General features: G+C 38.1%; 1 pseudogene across 1 annotated transcript in view; it reads right to left on the reverse strand.

Moving 5' to 3' along the window:
* The window catches only part of LOC308418172 (deleted in azoospermia-like), a 23,423-nt pseudogene extending 16,184 nt beyond the window's left edge, over window positions 1-7,239 (reverse strand). The window contains exons 1-3 of the transcript in view: window positions 7,017-7,239; window positions 6,580-6,894; window positions 3,263-3,868 (exon numbers count right to left, since the gene is read on the reverse strand). The product of the transcript in view is annotated as a deleted in azoospermia-like (transcript). The remainder of the gene's footprint in view (window positions 1-3,262; window positions 3,869-6,579; window positions 6,895-7,016) is intronic.
* Window positions 7,240-13,903: the final 6,664 nt, after the last annotated feature.

Here is a 13,903-nt window from a genome sequence, read left to right on the forward strand (position 1 = left end):
ATGATCATTTACTATGATCAAGTAGGCTTCATCCTTGGGATGCAGAAATTGTTCAATATATGGAAATCCATCAATGTAATCCACCATATAAACAAACTCAAAAAAAAAAAAAAAAAAAAAAAAACACATGGTCATCTCTCTAGATGCTGAGAAAGCATTTGACAAAATTCAACACCCCTTCATGTTCAAAGTCCTGGAAAGAACAGGAATCCAAGGCCCATACCTAAACATAATAAAATCAATATACAGCAAACCAACACCCAACATCAAACTTAACTGTGGGAAACTTGAAGAAATCCCACTAAAATCAGGGACTCGACAAGGCTGCCAACTCTCCCCTTACCTATTCAGCATAGTACTGGATGTCTTGGCCGGAGCAATTACACAGCAAAAGGAAATCAAAGGGATGGGTAACAGAAAGGAACACGTAAAAACATCATTATTTACAGATGACAGGATAGTGTACTTAAGTGACCCCCAAAATTCCACCAGAGAAATTCTACAGCTGATAAATAAGTTCAGCAAAGTGGCTGGATATAAAATTAACTCAAACAAATAAGTGCCCTTCTTCTATTCAAAGAACAATCTAGTGGGAAGAAATTAGGAAAAAGATACCCTTTACAATAGTCACAAACAATATGGAATACCTTGGTGTGACTCTTAACTACGCAAGTGAAGGACCTGTATGTCAAGAACTGTAAATCTCTAAAGAAGGAAATTGAGGAATATCTCAGAAAATGGAAAGATTTCCAATGCTCATGGATTGCAATGATCAACATTGTATAAATGGCCCTCTTACTAAAGCAATGTACAGATTCAATGCAATCCCAATCAAAATTCCAACCCAATTCTTCATAGAGTTTGAAAGATCAATGTGCAGTTTCATCTGGAATATCAAAAGACCTAGAATAAGGAAATCCATCCTCAACAACAAGAAAACATCTGCGAGAATCACTATCCCTGACCACAAGCTGTATTACAAGGTAATTGTGCTAAAAACTGCATGGTACTGGTACTGAGATAGGCACGTGGATCAATGGTATAGAATAGATGTTCCAGAAATGAGCCCTCACATATACAGTCACTTGATTTTTGACAAAGGAGCTGTAAACATTCAATGGAAAATTGACAGCCTCTTCAACAAATGGTGTTGGTCTGACAGGCACTCAGCATAGAGAAGAATGAAAATAGACCCTTTCTTATCTTTTTCTACAAAGCTCAAGTGCAAGTGGATCAAAGATCTCCACATTAAACCAGGTACACTGAAACTATTAGAAGAGAAATCAGGGAAAACCTTAGAACACATAGGCACAGGAGAAAATTTCCTGAAGAGGACACCAAATGGCTCCTGTTCTAAGGTCAAATATCGACAAATTGGACTTTATGAGATTGCAAAGTTTCTGCAAGGCTAAGGACACTGTCAAGTAAACAAAATGACAGCCAACAGATTGGGAAAAGTTCTTTACCAACCACACATCTGATAGACGCATAATATCCAAGGAATACAAAGACCATAAGTTAGACACCAACAAATCAAGCAACCATATTAAAAATGCGGTACAGAGTTAAACAAAAAATTCTCAATTGAGGATTATAAAATGGCTGAGAAGCATCTAAGGAAGTATTCGACATCATTAAACATCAGGGAAATGCAAAGAAAATCAAACCTGAGATTCCACTTCACATCAACCAGAAAAGCTAAGATCAAAAATTCAGATGATAGTAGATGGTGGCAAGCATGGGGAGAAAGAGGAGCACTTCTCCACTGTTGGTTGATTTGTAAACTGGTACAAGCACTCTGGAAATCAATATGGTGATTCCTCAGAAAATTGGACATAGTACTACCTGAATAACCAGTTATTCCACCTCTGGGCATATACCCCAGAGATGCTCCAACATAGAACAAAGACATATGCACCACAATGTTCACAGCAGCCATAATTATAGTAGCCTGAAGATGGAAAGAACCCGGATGTCCTTCAGTAGATGAATGGATACAAAAATGGTGGTATATTTACACAATAGGGTATTACTCAGCTATCAGAAACAATGACTTTATGAAATTCTTATGAAAATGTTTACATCTAGAGAATATCATCCGGAGTGAGATAACCCAGTCACAAAAGAACAGACATAATATGCAGTCACTGATAATTGAATACTAACCCCTGAAAGCTCTGAACACCCCAGAAACAGCTCACACACCATATGAAGTTCAAGAAATTAAACAAAGGTCAAAAATGAAAGAAAATGAAAAACCATTATGCTTAATCTTTACACACTTAAAAAACTCTATTTCAAGTACTGACAAAAATGTATTCATATACCTTTATGCAAAAATGCTTAAAATTTGTATATTTATCTTTGTATTTTAAAATAAAGTTATTCTATTTAAATAAATAAATAAAAATAAGATTATACACCTCATGAAGTTCACTTTGTCTGGATTTCTTTAAACAAAATTATATCCAGAATATTACATATACTAATTTTCACCAAAACGAAACAAATATGACTTATACATATGTCTGTATCCAAAATAAAATGTAAATATTTTACATAAATATTATCACCCTCCAATTGCAATGTTAATGATCTGTTTACCTGGTAGGTGAAAAAGGGGACTTCAATAACACTAACTCTATACTGAGCTCATCTGATTAAACATGGGGTTATAAAAATTCTACTTTTCAGCAAATGTTTAGAAAAATAATAAATGCAAAGTAGAATACTGTAAATATTGTACTGTTCAGGTGCCTGTTGAGAAAACAAATGTTTGTTGTCAAGCTATCAAAATTCTGACCGCTAATGAACATATTTGACATAAAACTACGCAATCTTATAGAACTTCTATTTGAGTGATTTGTCAAATTTTCTGTATCTGTGAAAACTTTTCAATTCCTTTTCATTCAAAATCAGCAACATTCTGAGACAAGAAAGTTATCAGAGGTGATCAGATTTATGCACTGTCTGATGTCTTCCAAAGTGATGTACTTACTCCTTTATCCTTGAGGTAGTCATCCTGAGTAACAAGAGAGTTTCTCAGTTTAATCAGACAAGAGAACATTGTTTGCTTCGGGCCACAGACTTCTTTTGTGGGACATTTCCAGAGGCTGAAGCATCTTCATGAACTGAGCAAAAAGTCAGCCACTGGGTCAAGTTCGCTGCGGGAGTGTTTAACCACTGTGTAGGCTGGAGGTAAAGGATACCTCTGCTGTCCAGCAGACGAAGGTGATGGCATCCGATAACTATAAACAGGCAGCTGACATCCAGTGACTGCCTGAACAGGTGACCTTGGATAAGGAGGATATGACTGACCATAGGGAGTGGTGGGATTCATCCTGCTTGGAGGCTGCATGTATGTCCCGGCATTAGGACTACGCAAACACTCTGGGACTGTGGTGGGGGAGGAGGATTAAAAATCGAAGGATGTAGATACACGTGACAAGTACATAAATTTTGTTTCCTGATCACGAGGTCCATTTTCAGCTTTTTGTCATAGAAATGTGTGTGTGATCTACTATCTTCACATCATTACCAAAGGAGACAGATCCATAGCCCTTCGGCACGCCAGTTTGATCAATGATCATCTTCACTTCTTTTACTGAGCCGCAAAGAAACTCCTGATTTTGGTTTCATCCATCCTAACATCAAATCCACCAACAAACACGGTGTTTGGCTTGAGGACTGGTGGTTTCTGGTGAAGATTGAGTGCTGGTCTCTCTGGAAACAGCTGGATATGGAGCCTCAGGAGTTTGTGGCAGACGTGATGGCGGCTGGAGTTCAGGTGGAAAAAACACACGGGTGGAGAAGAAGCCATGCAGCTGGCAGCTGCTTGGGGCAGCTATGAAGTGGTTGAGGTGGCAGCCTGGCCGACAATGGGCAAAAAGCGGAGGTTGATGTGTACGGAGAGACCAGGGCAATGGAGACAGCAAAGCCGTAAAGCAAGGGTCGCTGAGTCACTCCAATATTTTCTCCTCTATCTTCTACACATGGGAATTTATCTTCCATCTCTTATATTCTAATCTGTTGATGGTACTTGTGTCTTAGTCAGGGTTTTTATTCCTTTACAAAACATCATGACCAAGAAGCAAGATGAGGAGAAAAGGGTTTTATTCAGCTTACATTGCCTACATTGCTGTTAACCACCAAAGAAAATCTGTATTGGAACTCAAGCAGGTCAGGAATCCGGAGCTGATGCAGAGGCCATAGAAAATGTTAGTATCTTTGTCCCCCCTGGATTGCTAAGCCTGCTTTCTTCTAGAACCCAGGTCTAGCAGCCCAGAGATGGCACCACCCACAATGGGCTGGGCCCTTTCTCCTTGATCACTAGTTGAGAAAATGCCTTACAGCTGGATCTCATGGAGGCATTTCCTCAACTGAGACTCCTTTCTCTGTAATAACTCCAGCTTGTGTGAAGTTGACACAAAACCGGCCAGTACCATTTGAGTCTCTTGCTCCTGCTATCTTTCTATGTTTTTTTTTTTAAATTTTTATCTTCAGGATTCCCTCAATTTGTTTTCCTTATTGCTTGCACACCCATTTTCAGGTCTTGAGCAGTTTTATTCATTTCTTTAAACATTTAATTGCATTTTCTGAATTTCTCTAAGACATTTTTTTGTTACCTCTTTCATGGCCTCTAACTCTTTGATTGTATTTTCCTGTATTTCTTCAAGTGATTTATTTATTTGCATTTTAAAGGCCTTTGTCATTATTAGAAGACTATATTTAAAGTCTTTTTCTTGATTTTGGTTGTGTGAGGATATCCCAGTCTTGCTCTAATACGATGGCTGTGTTGTGTAGTTTTTTTATTGTGTTCTTATGCTGGCTTGTAGCCATTTGGTTGTTCTTGGATATTTCTGTTTTAGCCAGTATTAGGGAGTGACCTAGTATCTATTATCTTTGTTTTATGAGCCTCTGGTGGGTATCTTTAATTCTAACAGTAGAATTCAGGAGGCAGTACATGTCTCCCAGCAGTTGGTAAGCCACTGTCTGGTTCTGGGCTAGTATTTCTGATGAATTGGTGCTCAGGGTTGACAGCTCAGTTTAGTCAGGGCCGCCCCAGATATCTGGACACTTAGGGGAAATGAGTGCAGACAGAGAATCCACTCTCTCTGATTCTGGGTCAGCAGGTCTGTAGAAGATTGGTATAGAGTTGGCTGGACAATGTTGACTGTAGTATTTCTTTAATAATTTACGTAAAGCAGTAAAAAGTAGGGATAGTACTGTTGTAAAGAGAATCAGAACCTTGTCTATTTTTGGAGTTATTGTTGTGAAAAGACATTATAACTAAGTCCAAAATTATTAAGGAATTCATTTATTTTGGACTGGATTACAGTTTCAGAGGTTCCGCCCAATATTATGGTGGGAGACCAGACATTATTCAGGCTTACATAGTGCAGGAAGAGTCAAGAGTCTCCATCTTGATCTAAGGCAGCAAGGAAGAGACACTCTTTCTATTGGCAGCCAGGAGGGGTTCCTATACTGCATTGGGCCAACCTTGAATCTAGGAACTAAGAGCCTATCCACAGTAATGCACTTTCTACAACAAGCCACAGGTACACCAAGGCCACACCTTCTTATAGTGTCATTTCAATGGGCCTATTACACTCTAATTATCACAAACCTCAATAAAGCATTTCACATATTCTTGTTCAAAAGTAATGCCTTTAAGTATTAGGATCTCTAAAGGTTGCTGATGAACATATTACATTAAACACACATCTTCAAGGAAGTCATAATTAACTGAGTTAAAATAATTTATTGCTTCTTCAAGTTCTCTTTTTGGTCTTTATATGGAAACACTTCTTCCCCTGGGATGCTCTGCATTTTGTATTCAATCTGAGGTTATCCTACACTTAAAATTCATCTATAGTGGGCCTGCTTATATAAGTTTGTTCTTCATGTTTTTACCACATAAACACAAGTAGCTGTGTTTAGTTTTCCATAACTACAAAGAGGTGAGTTTGGCAGCCGTGGTAAGATACAGGCCCAGAGATGAAATGTATTCTATGTTATTGTGTAGACTGATAGAAGCCAACTCATCTCAACATCTACAAAATCTCTCTCTCTCTCTCTCTTTATCTCTCTCTCTCTCTCTCTCTCTCTCTGTCTGTCTTTCTCTCTCTCTGTCTCTCACACACACACATACACACACACCACACACACACACACAAACACACACACACACACTCACTCACAGACACACAGTCAATTACACTTATCCACTGAGAATCAGAAAGAGGAGACAGAGATATACACAGCCATATACAGACAGAGAATCATCAACAAAATGATCAAGAGACAGAGAGACAGACACAGACAGACCTATACAGGGAGAGACAGAAACTCTAATAAATAAATGAATAAATACAAAATACATAAATCAAGGGAAAACAGAAATTTGAATTTCTGTAGAGAGGCAAAGTAGACTCAGAAGTACTATCCTCTCTTTCCTTTACGTTTTTTCTACCTGAGCTATAACTCAGTAACAAGGAGCTCTGTGTGCTCTCTGCGCCCCCTGCTGGTTCGCTTATTAACGTGCAGGAGGTTTGTGTTTGAGCTCACACTAATATTCACTCACTGTGTCTCTTGCACAGTAATACATGGCCCTGTCCTCAGACCTCAGACTGTTCATTTGCAGGTACAGTTCGTTTTTTGCATTGTCCCTGGAGATGGTGAATCTGTCCTTCACGGCGTCTGCATAGTCAATGTAGCTACTACCACTACTAATGGATGCGACCCACTCCAGACCCTTCCCTGGAGCCCTGCGAACCCAGGACATGTAATAGTTGCCGAAAGTGAATCCAGACGTTGCACAGGAGAGTTTCAGGGACCTTCCAGGCTGTATCAATCTTCCCCCAGACTCCACCAACTGCATTTCACACTGGACACCTGCAAACAGAGAATGCTGGTTAATAAACTGCCAGTAATAAAACTAAACAAAATAAAAAACAAAAAAAAATTTCTATTTCTCATGTGCATATAACAGATAGAATCTCATCTGTGTAAATTACCTTTTAAGATAAGGACAAGCCAAGTCAAAGTGAACCTGAAGTCCTTGGTGAGTGGTCTGCGTTCAGTGCTGATCACTGAATGTGAGAACTTGGAATCCAGGGCTGGGCTCTTCTCCACCAGCTTCAGTGTCAGGCAGAGCTGGTATTTAAGGGTATAGAGAAGACTCATTTGCATATCTTCTTGATGTAGCATCTGCTGAAGTTGGGCAAAGGCAGTGATCATAGCAGATATAAGACATCAAACACATGAATTTCAGGTATAGAGTTTGACAAATTATGTTAATTTTATATCCCCCTTATTGTCTTGGTTAAGATTTCACTATACTTCCATTATTTCTCTTTTGTGAATGTGCATAGAACATGCTTTGTTTCCACATTTTCAGAATTCCTTAGTATAAATGTGTAAATTCATGTCACCAAACATATTTTTGTTTCTAGATTTGACCTTAGTGTTTTTCACAGTCTGGTCTCCTATGTCATTTCACTATGTGGCTCTTGGATGGTGTTACTTCTGCAAGATTCTATTATCATAACATATTCACTTTTAGGAATTTAATGAGGATAACCTACTCATGACAGAATGCTGTTCTCAGAGATTATGGAGGTTTTCACCTGAGTAACCCCAGATTCCTATCTGTCTACCACTTTGATTTTTCTATGAAGACTAATTTCATTTGAAGCCAACTCAGTTGGTTGTCACCCTGAAGTTTTCCATTTATTCCGTTTAAGTATGGTATCATTTTCATTATGAATCTTGGCACCAAGTAGCACATGGATTCATGTTGTGTTTGACTATTTTTCATTTTTCTCAGTTACAATATCTATTAGTATAACCAGGGTATTTAAAGAAGTTTTAGAATGATTTTTTTCATATTTAACAAGCTTCCTGGTTCCCCTCCACCACTATTTTCTCACCACACTTCACTTTTACTTTCACATCACCAATGTTTCCTTGTCCTTGGCCTTCTTTTTTTACACTAACATGTGTTCTTTTTCTAGGGTTTGAGTCCCATATGCCAGAAAATAAAATTCAGAAATGATGAACTACAATCAGTGTTCTGAACATGAAAGAGACAGTGTTTGTCCTTTTACACCTGGTTATATTGTTTAACATAACATTTCCCAGTTCCATTTAAATTCCCCCAAGGCTCTGAGAACATTGAGCAAGAGAAGGTAGATATAGTGCAATATGTGAATCATGGTATAGAACTGTGAAATAAAGTCTTATGGACAGGACATGCCTTTCACAGGACACAACCATGATGGCTGTTGTCTCTAAGCCACACCCAAGACCAAGACAACCATAACCTAGAATAAACATTGTACATTATATTTTTAGGCCTTGTCTATCAGTGAGAATCTGTTGGATGTATATATATATATTTTGGGGGAGGACCACGGAAGTTAACCTAGGACCAGAAAACACATATGGTAAAACTCACTTATAAGTGTACACTAGCCATAATGTGCATGAATCTCACTAAGAAGAAGGAAATTAAATACTTAGTGGTGGCAGATGAAGAGGGGTTACTGGGTGAAAATACTGGTGAGGAAGGGAGAAGGGATGGCAACCAACTTGGTGAAGATAGAGGAATGGGTTGGCTGGGACTGAGAATTGAATTATGACAGTTGGGGCAATGAGATTTGAAATTGGCTGACAAACTGGAACCCTGGGACACGTGGATACAGAAAGTCTAAGAGGGTGAGCCAGGTTGACACAAGTTTTCTGAAAGCAAAGTTAGGAGGCCATCCATCTTGAGTTTAGAAAACAGAGAGACAAGGAGTTTCTCCCATTAAAAAAATCATCCAACCTCATTTTAAGGTCAGTGGAATATGCCAGGATAACTTGTCTAGAAAGCATGTAGGTTGTCCACATCTGGTCCGTATACAGGCTTACATAATCACAGGAGGTAATATTGACAGAACATTCAAGAAATCAATGAATAATTTACTGTTTTACAGTATGGTGTTTTCAGTATGTTTCCTAACATGTAAACTCATATAATGCATGCTAGTACGTAGACATTATTGAAGGCCCATAGTACCTCAATAAATTATTTTTAACATTCTGACTGAGACAACCTCTGTCCCTAATTTTACTCAAGATGACATGATTGTACACTTATGTGACCAAAAAATTCCTCCAGAGAACTCCTACAGGTGATAAAAAAAACTTCAGCAATGTAGCCGGATATAAAACTAACTAACAAATTAATAGCCTTTTTCTACTTAAGGTATAAGCAGGCTAAGAAAGAAATTAGAGAATTGACATTTTATGCAATAGTCACAAAAATATAAAATACCTTGATGTAACTTTGAATTCAATTCTCTGAAGAAGGAATTTGAAGACGACCTCAGAAAGTGGAAATATGTACCATGCTCATAGATGGGAAGGATCAACATAGTAAAAATGTCCATCTCGTCTAAGGAAATCTACAGGTTCAATGCAATCCCCATCAAAATTCCAACTCAATTCTTCATAGAGTTACAAAAACAATTTGTACATTCATTTCCAATAATGAAAAACCCAGGATAGCAAAAACTATTCTCAATAATGAAGCGAAGTCGGTGGGAATCACCATCTCTACCTCAAGCTCTAATACAGATCAATTGTTCTTAAACACTGCATGGTACTGGTTTAAAGCCAGGCAGGTGTATCAATGGAATAGATTCTCAGACCCAGACCCAGAAATGAACCCACACACTTGATATTTGACAAAGTAGCTAAAAGTATTCGATGGAAAAAGGACAGGCTCTTCAAGATTTGGTGTGGGTTCAATTGGCAGTCTGTTTGCAGAAGTTTGCAAATCATTCTTTACTTTTCTCTTGTACAAAGGTCAAGTCCAAGTGGATCAAAGACCTCTACATAAAACCAGATACACTGAAACTAATAGAACAGAAATTGGGGAAGAACTTAGAACACATAGGCACAGGGAAAAATTTCGTGAACATAACATCAATGGCTTATGCTCTACGATCAAGAATCAAGAATGGGAGAATATGGGACCTCAAAAAATTGCCCAGTTTCTGTAAAACACAAACACACTTTCAAAAGGACAAAACAGCAACCAATAGATTGAAAAAAAGATCTTTACTAACCCTACAAATGAAAGACAGCTAGATTAAAATATGCATAAAGAACTCAAGTAGTTAGACTCTAGATTATCAGATAATTCCATTAAATTAGGGTACAGAGCTAAATCAAAGACTTCTCTGGAATACTGAATGGCTGAGAAGCATTTAAAGAAAAGCTCAACACTCCTAGTCTACAGGGAAATGCAAATTAAAAAAATCCTGAGATTCCACATCACACCAGTTATAATGCCTAAGATCAAATCTCAGGTGACAGCAGATACAGGCAAGGATGTTGAGAAATAAGAACAATCCTTCACTGTCGTTGTGGCTGTAAGATGGTACAAGCACTTTGGAAATCAGTGTGGTAGTTCTTCTGAAAACTGGACATAATACTACCTAATGACCCAGCTATATCACTCCTGGGCTTATACCCAAAAGATGCTCCAACATCTAACAAGCACACACTTTCCACTGATCATAGCAGCCTATTTATTATAGCCAGAAGATGGACAGAATTCAAATGCCCTTCAACAGGGTGATGGACACAGAAATTGTGGTACATTTACACATTGGAGTACTACACAGCTATTAAAAAACAAGACTTCATGTAATTCCTAAGCAAATGGGTGGAAATTGAAGCTATCATCCTGAGTGATGCAACCCAGTCACAAAAGAACACTCATGCTGTGTACTCACTAGCAAGTGCCTTCTTTCCCTAAAACTTGGAATAACCAAGAAACAATTCACAGAAATTATGAAGCTCAGGACAAAGAAAGGCAGGAAGGTGCATGCTTCAGTTTTTTTTTTTTTTTTTTTTTTTTTTTTTTTTTAGGAGAGAGAACAAAACACTCATGAGAGAAAATATTGGGATAAATAGAGGAGCAAGAATTGGAGAAAAGATCATCTAGAGACTACCTAACCAGAAGATTCATCCCATATGCAGCCACTCAACTCAAGCACTATTGCTCATGCCAAGTAGTGCTTACTGACAGGAATCTGATATAGATTCTCCCTCAGAGGATCTGCCAGAGCCCTACAGATAGATTAGGATGTTTGCAGATAACTACTATACTGAACCCCCCCCCCCCCAAGAAGAAGCTAGAGAAAGGACTGAAGGAGTTGAAAGGTTCTGAAACCCCATGAGACAAACAAAATTATTAACTAACCAAACCTACCAGAGCTCTCAGGGACTAAAACACCAACGATGCAGTTCTTAATGAGAGACCCGTGGATCAAGGTACATATGAATCAGAGGATCTCATATGGGAGTAGAGGACTTTGATCTAGGGAAGACTAGTTTTTCCTGAGTAGGGGATTGTCAAGGCACTGCGGTGGGGGAGTGATTTTGGAATAAGGAGCACCTTCATGGAAGCAATGGGAGTCAGATGGGGAATGTGATAGGAGGAAAGGGGATAACACTGAAATATCAATACAGATAATATTAAATTTAAAAAGGAGCAAAAATGATACTGTTGTGTTGGAGTACTACAAATTTTTAAATAAAAAATAAACACGATATGTTTAAGAAAAGAGAATTTTGTTGGCATCTCCGTAACATTGGTTCTTGTATTCCACTAGAGAAGAGCATCCTCCTCTGCATTATTTATTTGATTCTTTAATTGCTTCTTTATTTACTTTCAATTCACACCTTAATCACAGCCTGATTTCTCCCCATTTCTCAATATCAGCCTTAGAAACCTCATTGCCCTCTCAGCTTGTCGGATATGGGGATTGTCCATTGGGTGTCACTCCACCTTGAGTTGCTTTGACTCTGCAAAACAAGGCACATCCTCTCCTATGTATGTAGTTAAGGTAGGGGAAAAGAATCTGATGATATGGAACAGAGACCATGACAGTGCCTTTTCCACTTGATAGGAACCCACCTGAGGACCAAGCTGCACATTTTCTACACACGTGTAGGTAGTCAAATAAGGCTTGTGAAATCTCCCTGGTTGGTAGCACTTGTAATGGTTTCAATACATTTTGCTTTGTGGGTCTTCTTGTGTTGTTCTTGAACACTTCTTTCTCATTCACTTCTATTCTGCATTGTTCTGCACAACTCCCTGTGTTTTGCCTTTGTTTGACTTTGCATCTGCCTCAATGCACTGCTAGAAGAAGCCTCTCAGGAGACATTTCTTCAATCTTCTAGGCATGACAAATTTTGGGTTGAAGGTTTTGTGGATTAATTAATGGCTCCATCCCTACTTTGTAAGTTCTTCCATGGTACAAGAGGTTGCTACTTCAGTCTAAATATCTCCCTCTGGTAGGAATCTCAGCTAGAGTCACCCTCTTAGACTTCTAATGTATCCTTTAGACCCAGGGTTTCAGTTAGTCACTAGAAATGCACCACACTCTCAACCTGGTGAAGTTTTCTATTCTCATTCATAGACATCTCTTGCCTCTACATCCCCATAAGTAATTGCCATTCCCAGTCCCCTCCTCACCTCTTTCTATACCCAGTCCTCTCTCTCCATCTACCTCTGCCGAGTAAAGATTTTCCCATTCAGAATCATATTCATGCATCATATCTTGAGACTAATTTAATACTCAGTTACTTGGGCCTTTGGATTGTAGCATAATTGTCCTTCACATCATGGCTAAAGTACACTAAAGTATACAGTATATATGTTTTCTGGTTCTAGATTACTTTATTCAGCACAATATTCTCAATTTACAATAATTGGACTGCAAAATTCATGATATCTTTGTTTTGAATAGTTGACTAGTATTCCACTCTCTAGATGTTCCTTATTTTTTATTCATTCTTCAGTGAAGAGACCCCTATGTTGTTTCAAGTTTCTGGCTGTTATGAATAAAGCTGCTATGAATATCTTTGAGCCAGTGATTCTATGGTAGAGTGGGTAGTCCTTTGGGTGTATGATCTGAAATGGTATATCTTGGTGTTAATTTTGAACTATCCCCAGATATTTGGGAATCTACCAAATGTAATTTGAGAGAGGTTGTTTTAGATTGCACTCTTACCAGCAGAGGTGGAGTCTTCCCCTATTCAGGTCCAACATGTTTCATCACTTCTGTTTTCTATCTTAGAAACTTGCTTTTATATAAGATGCAATCTCAGAGTATTTTGATTTGTATTTTCTAGATGATTTTAAAAGAGATCTTTGGCTATTTGAGATTTCTCTGTTGAGAATTCTCTGTTTAACTCTCTGGTGCCCCATTTTAAATTGGGTTCTTTGAATTTCTGGTGTCAAATTTCATGTGTTCTTTATAATTTTGAATATCTGTTCTATGTCAGAAGTAGGGTTGGAGAACAACCTTTCCCGACATCAAGCTGCCATTTTGCTCTATTGACAGTTTCTTCTGTATAGAAATGATTTTCCATTTCATGAGGTTTCACTTATGAATTGTTGATGTGAGAACCTGAGCCATTGTAGTCATGTTCAGGAATTGCTTTTGGTATAACTGAGTTGAAAACTATCCCCCAGCTATTCTGTTCTATTAGTTTTAATGTATCCAGATTTATGTGGAAGTTTTCAATTAAGTTGGAATTTAATTTTGTGTTTTGTATAGAATAAAAGATATAGATCTATATGATTCTTCTACAAACAGCCACCAGTTAGACCAGCACCATTTGTTAAGATGCTTTTGATTTTTTATTATATTGTTTTTGGCTTCTTTGTCAAAATCCAGTGTTCATAGTTGTGTGGGTTTCAGAGTCTTGAATTTTTTTTTCATTGATCAACTCTTTTGTTCTCACACCAATACCATGCAGTTTTTATTAGTATTGTTCTGTAGTACAGCATGAGGGCTGTGATGGTGAATATACCACTATGTGCTTTCATTGTTCATAT

Source organism: Micromys minutus, assembly GCF_963924665.1.
Source record: "Micromys minutus genome assembly, chromosome: 1".
Lineage (NCBI taxonomy): Eukaryota > Metazoa > Chordata > Mammalia > Rodentia > Muridae > Micromys > Micromys minutus.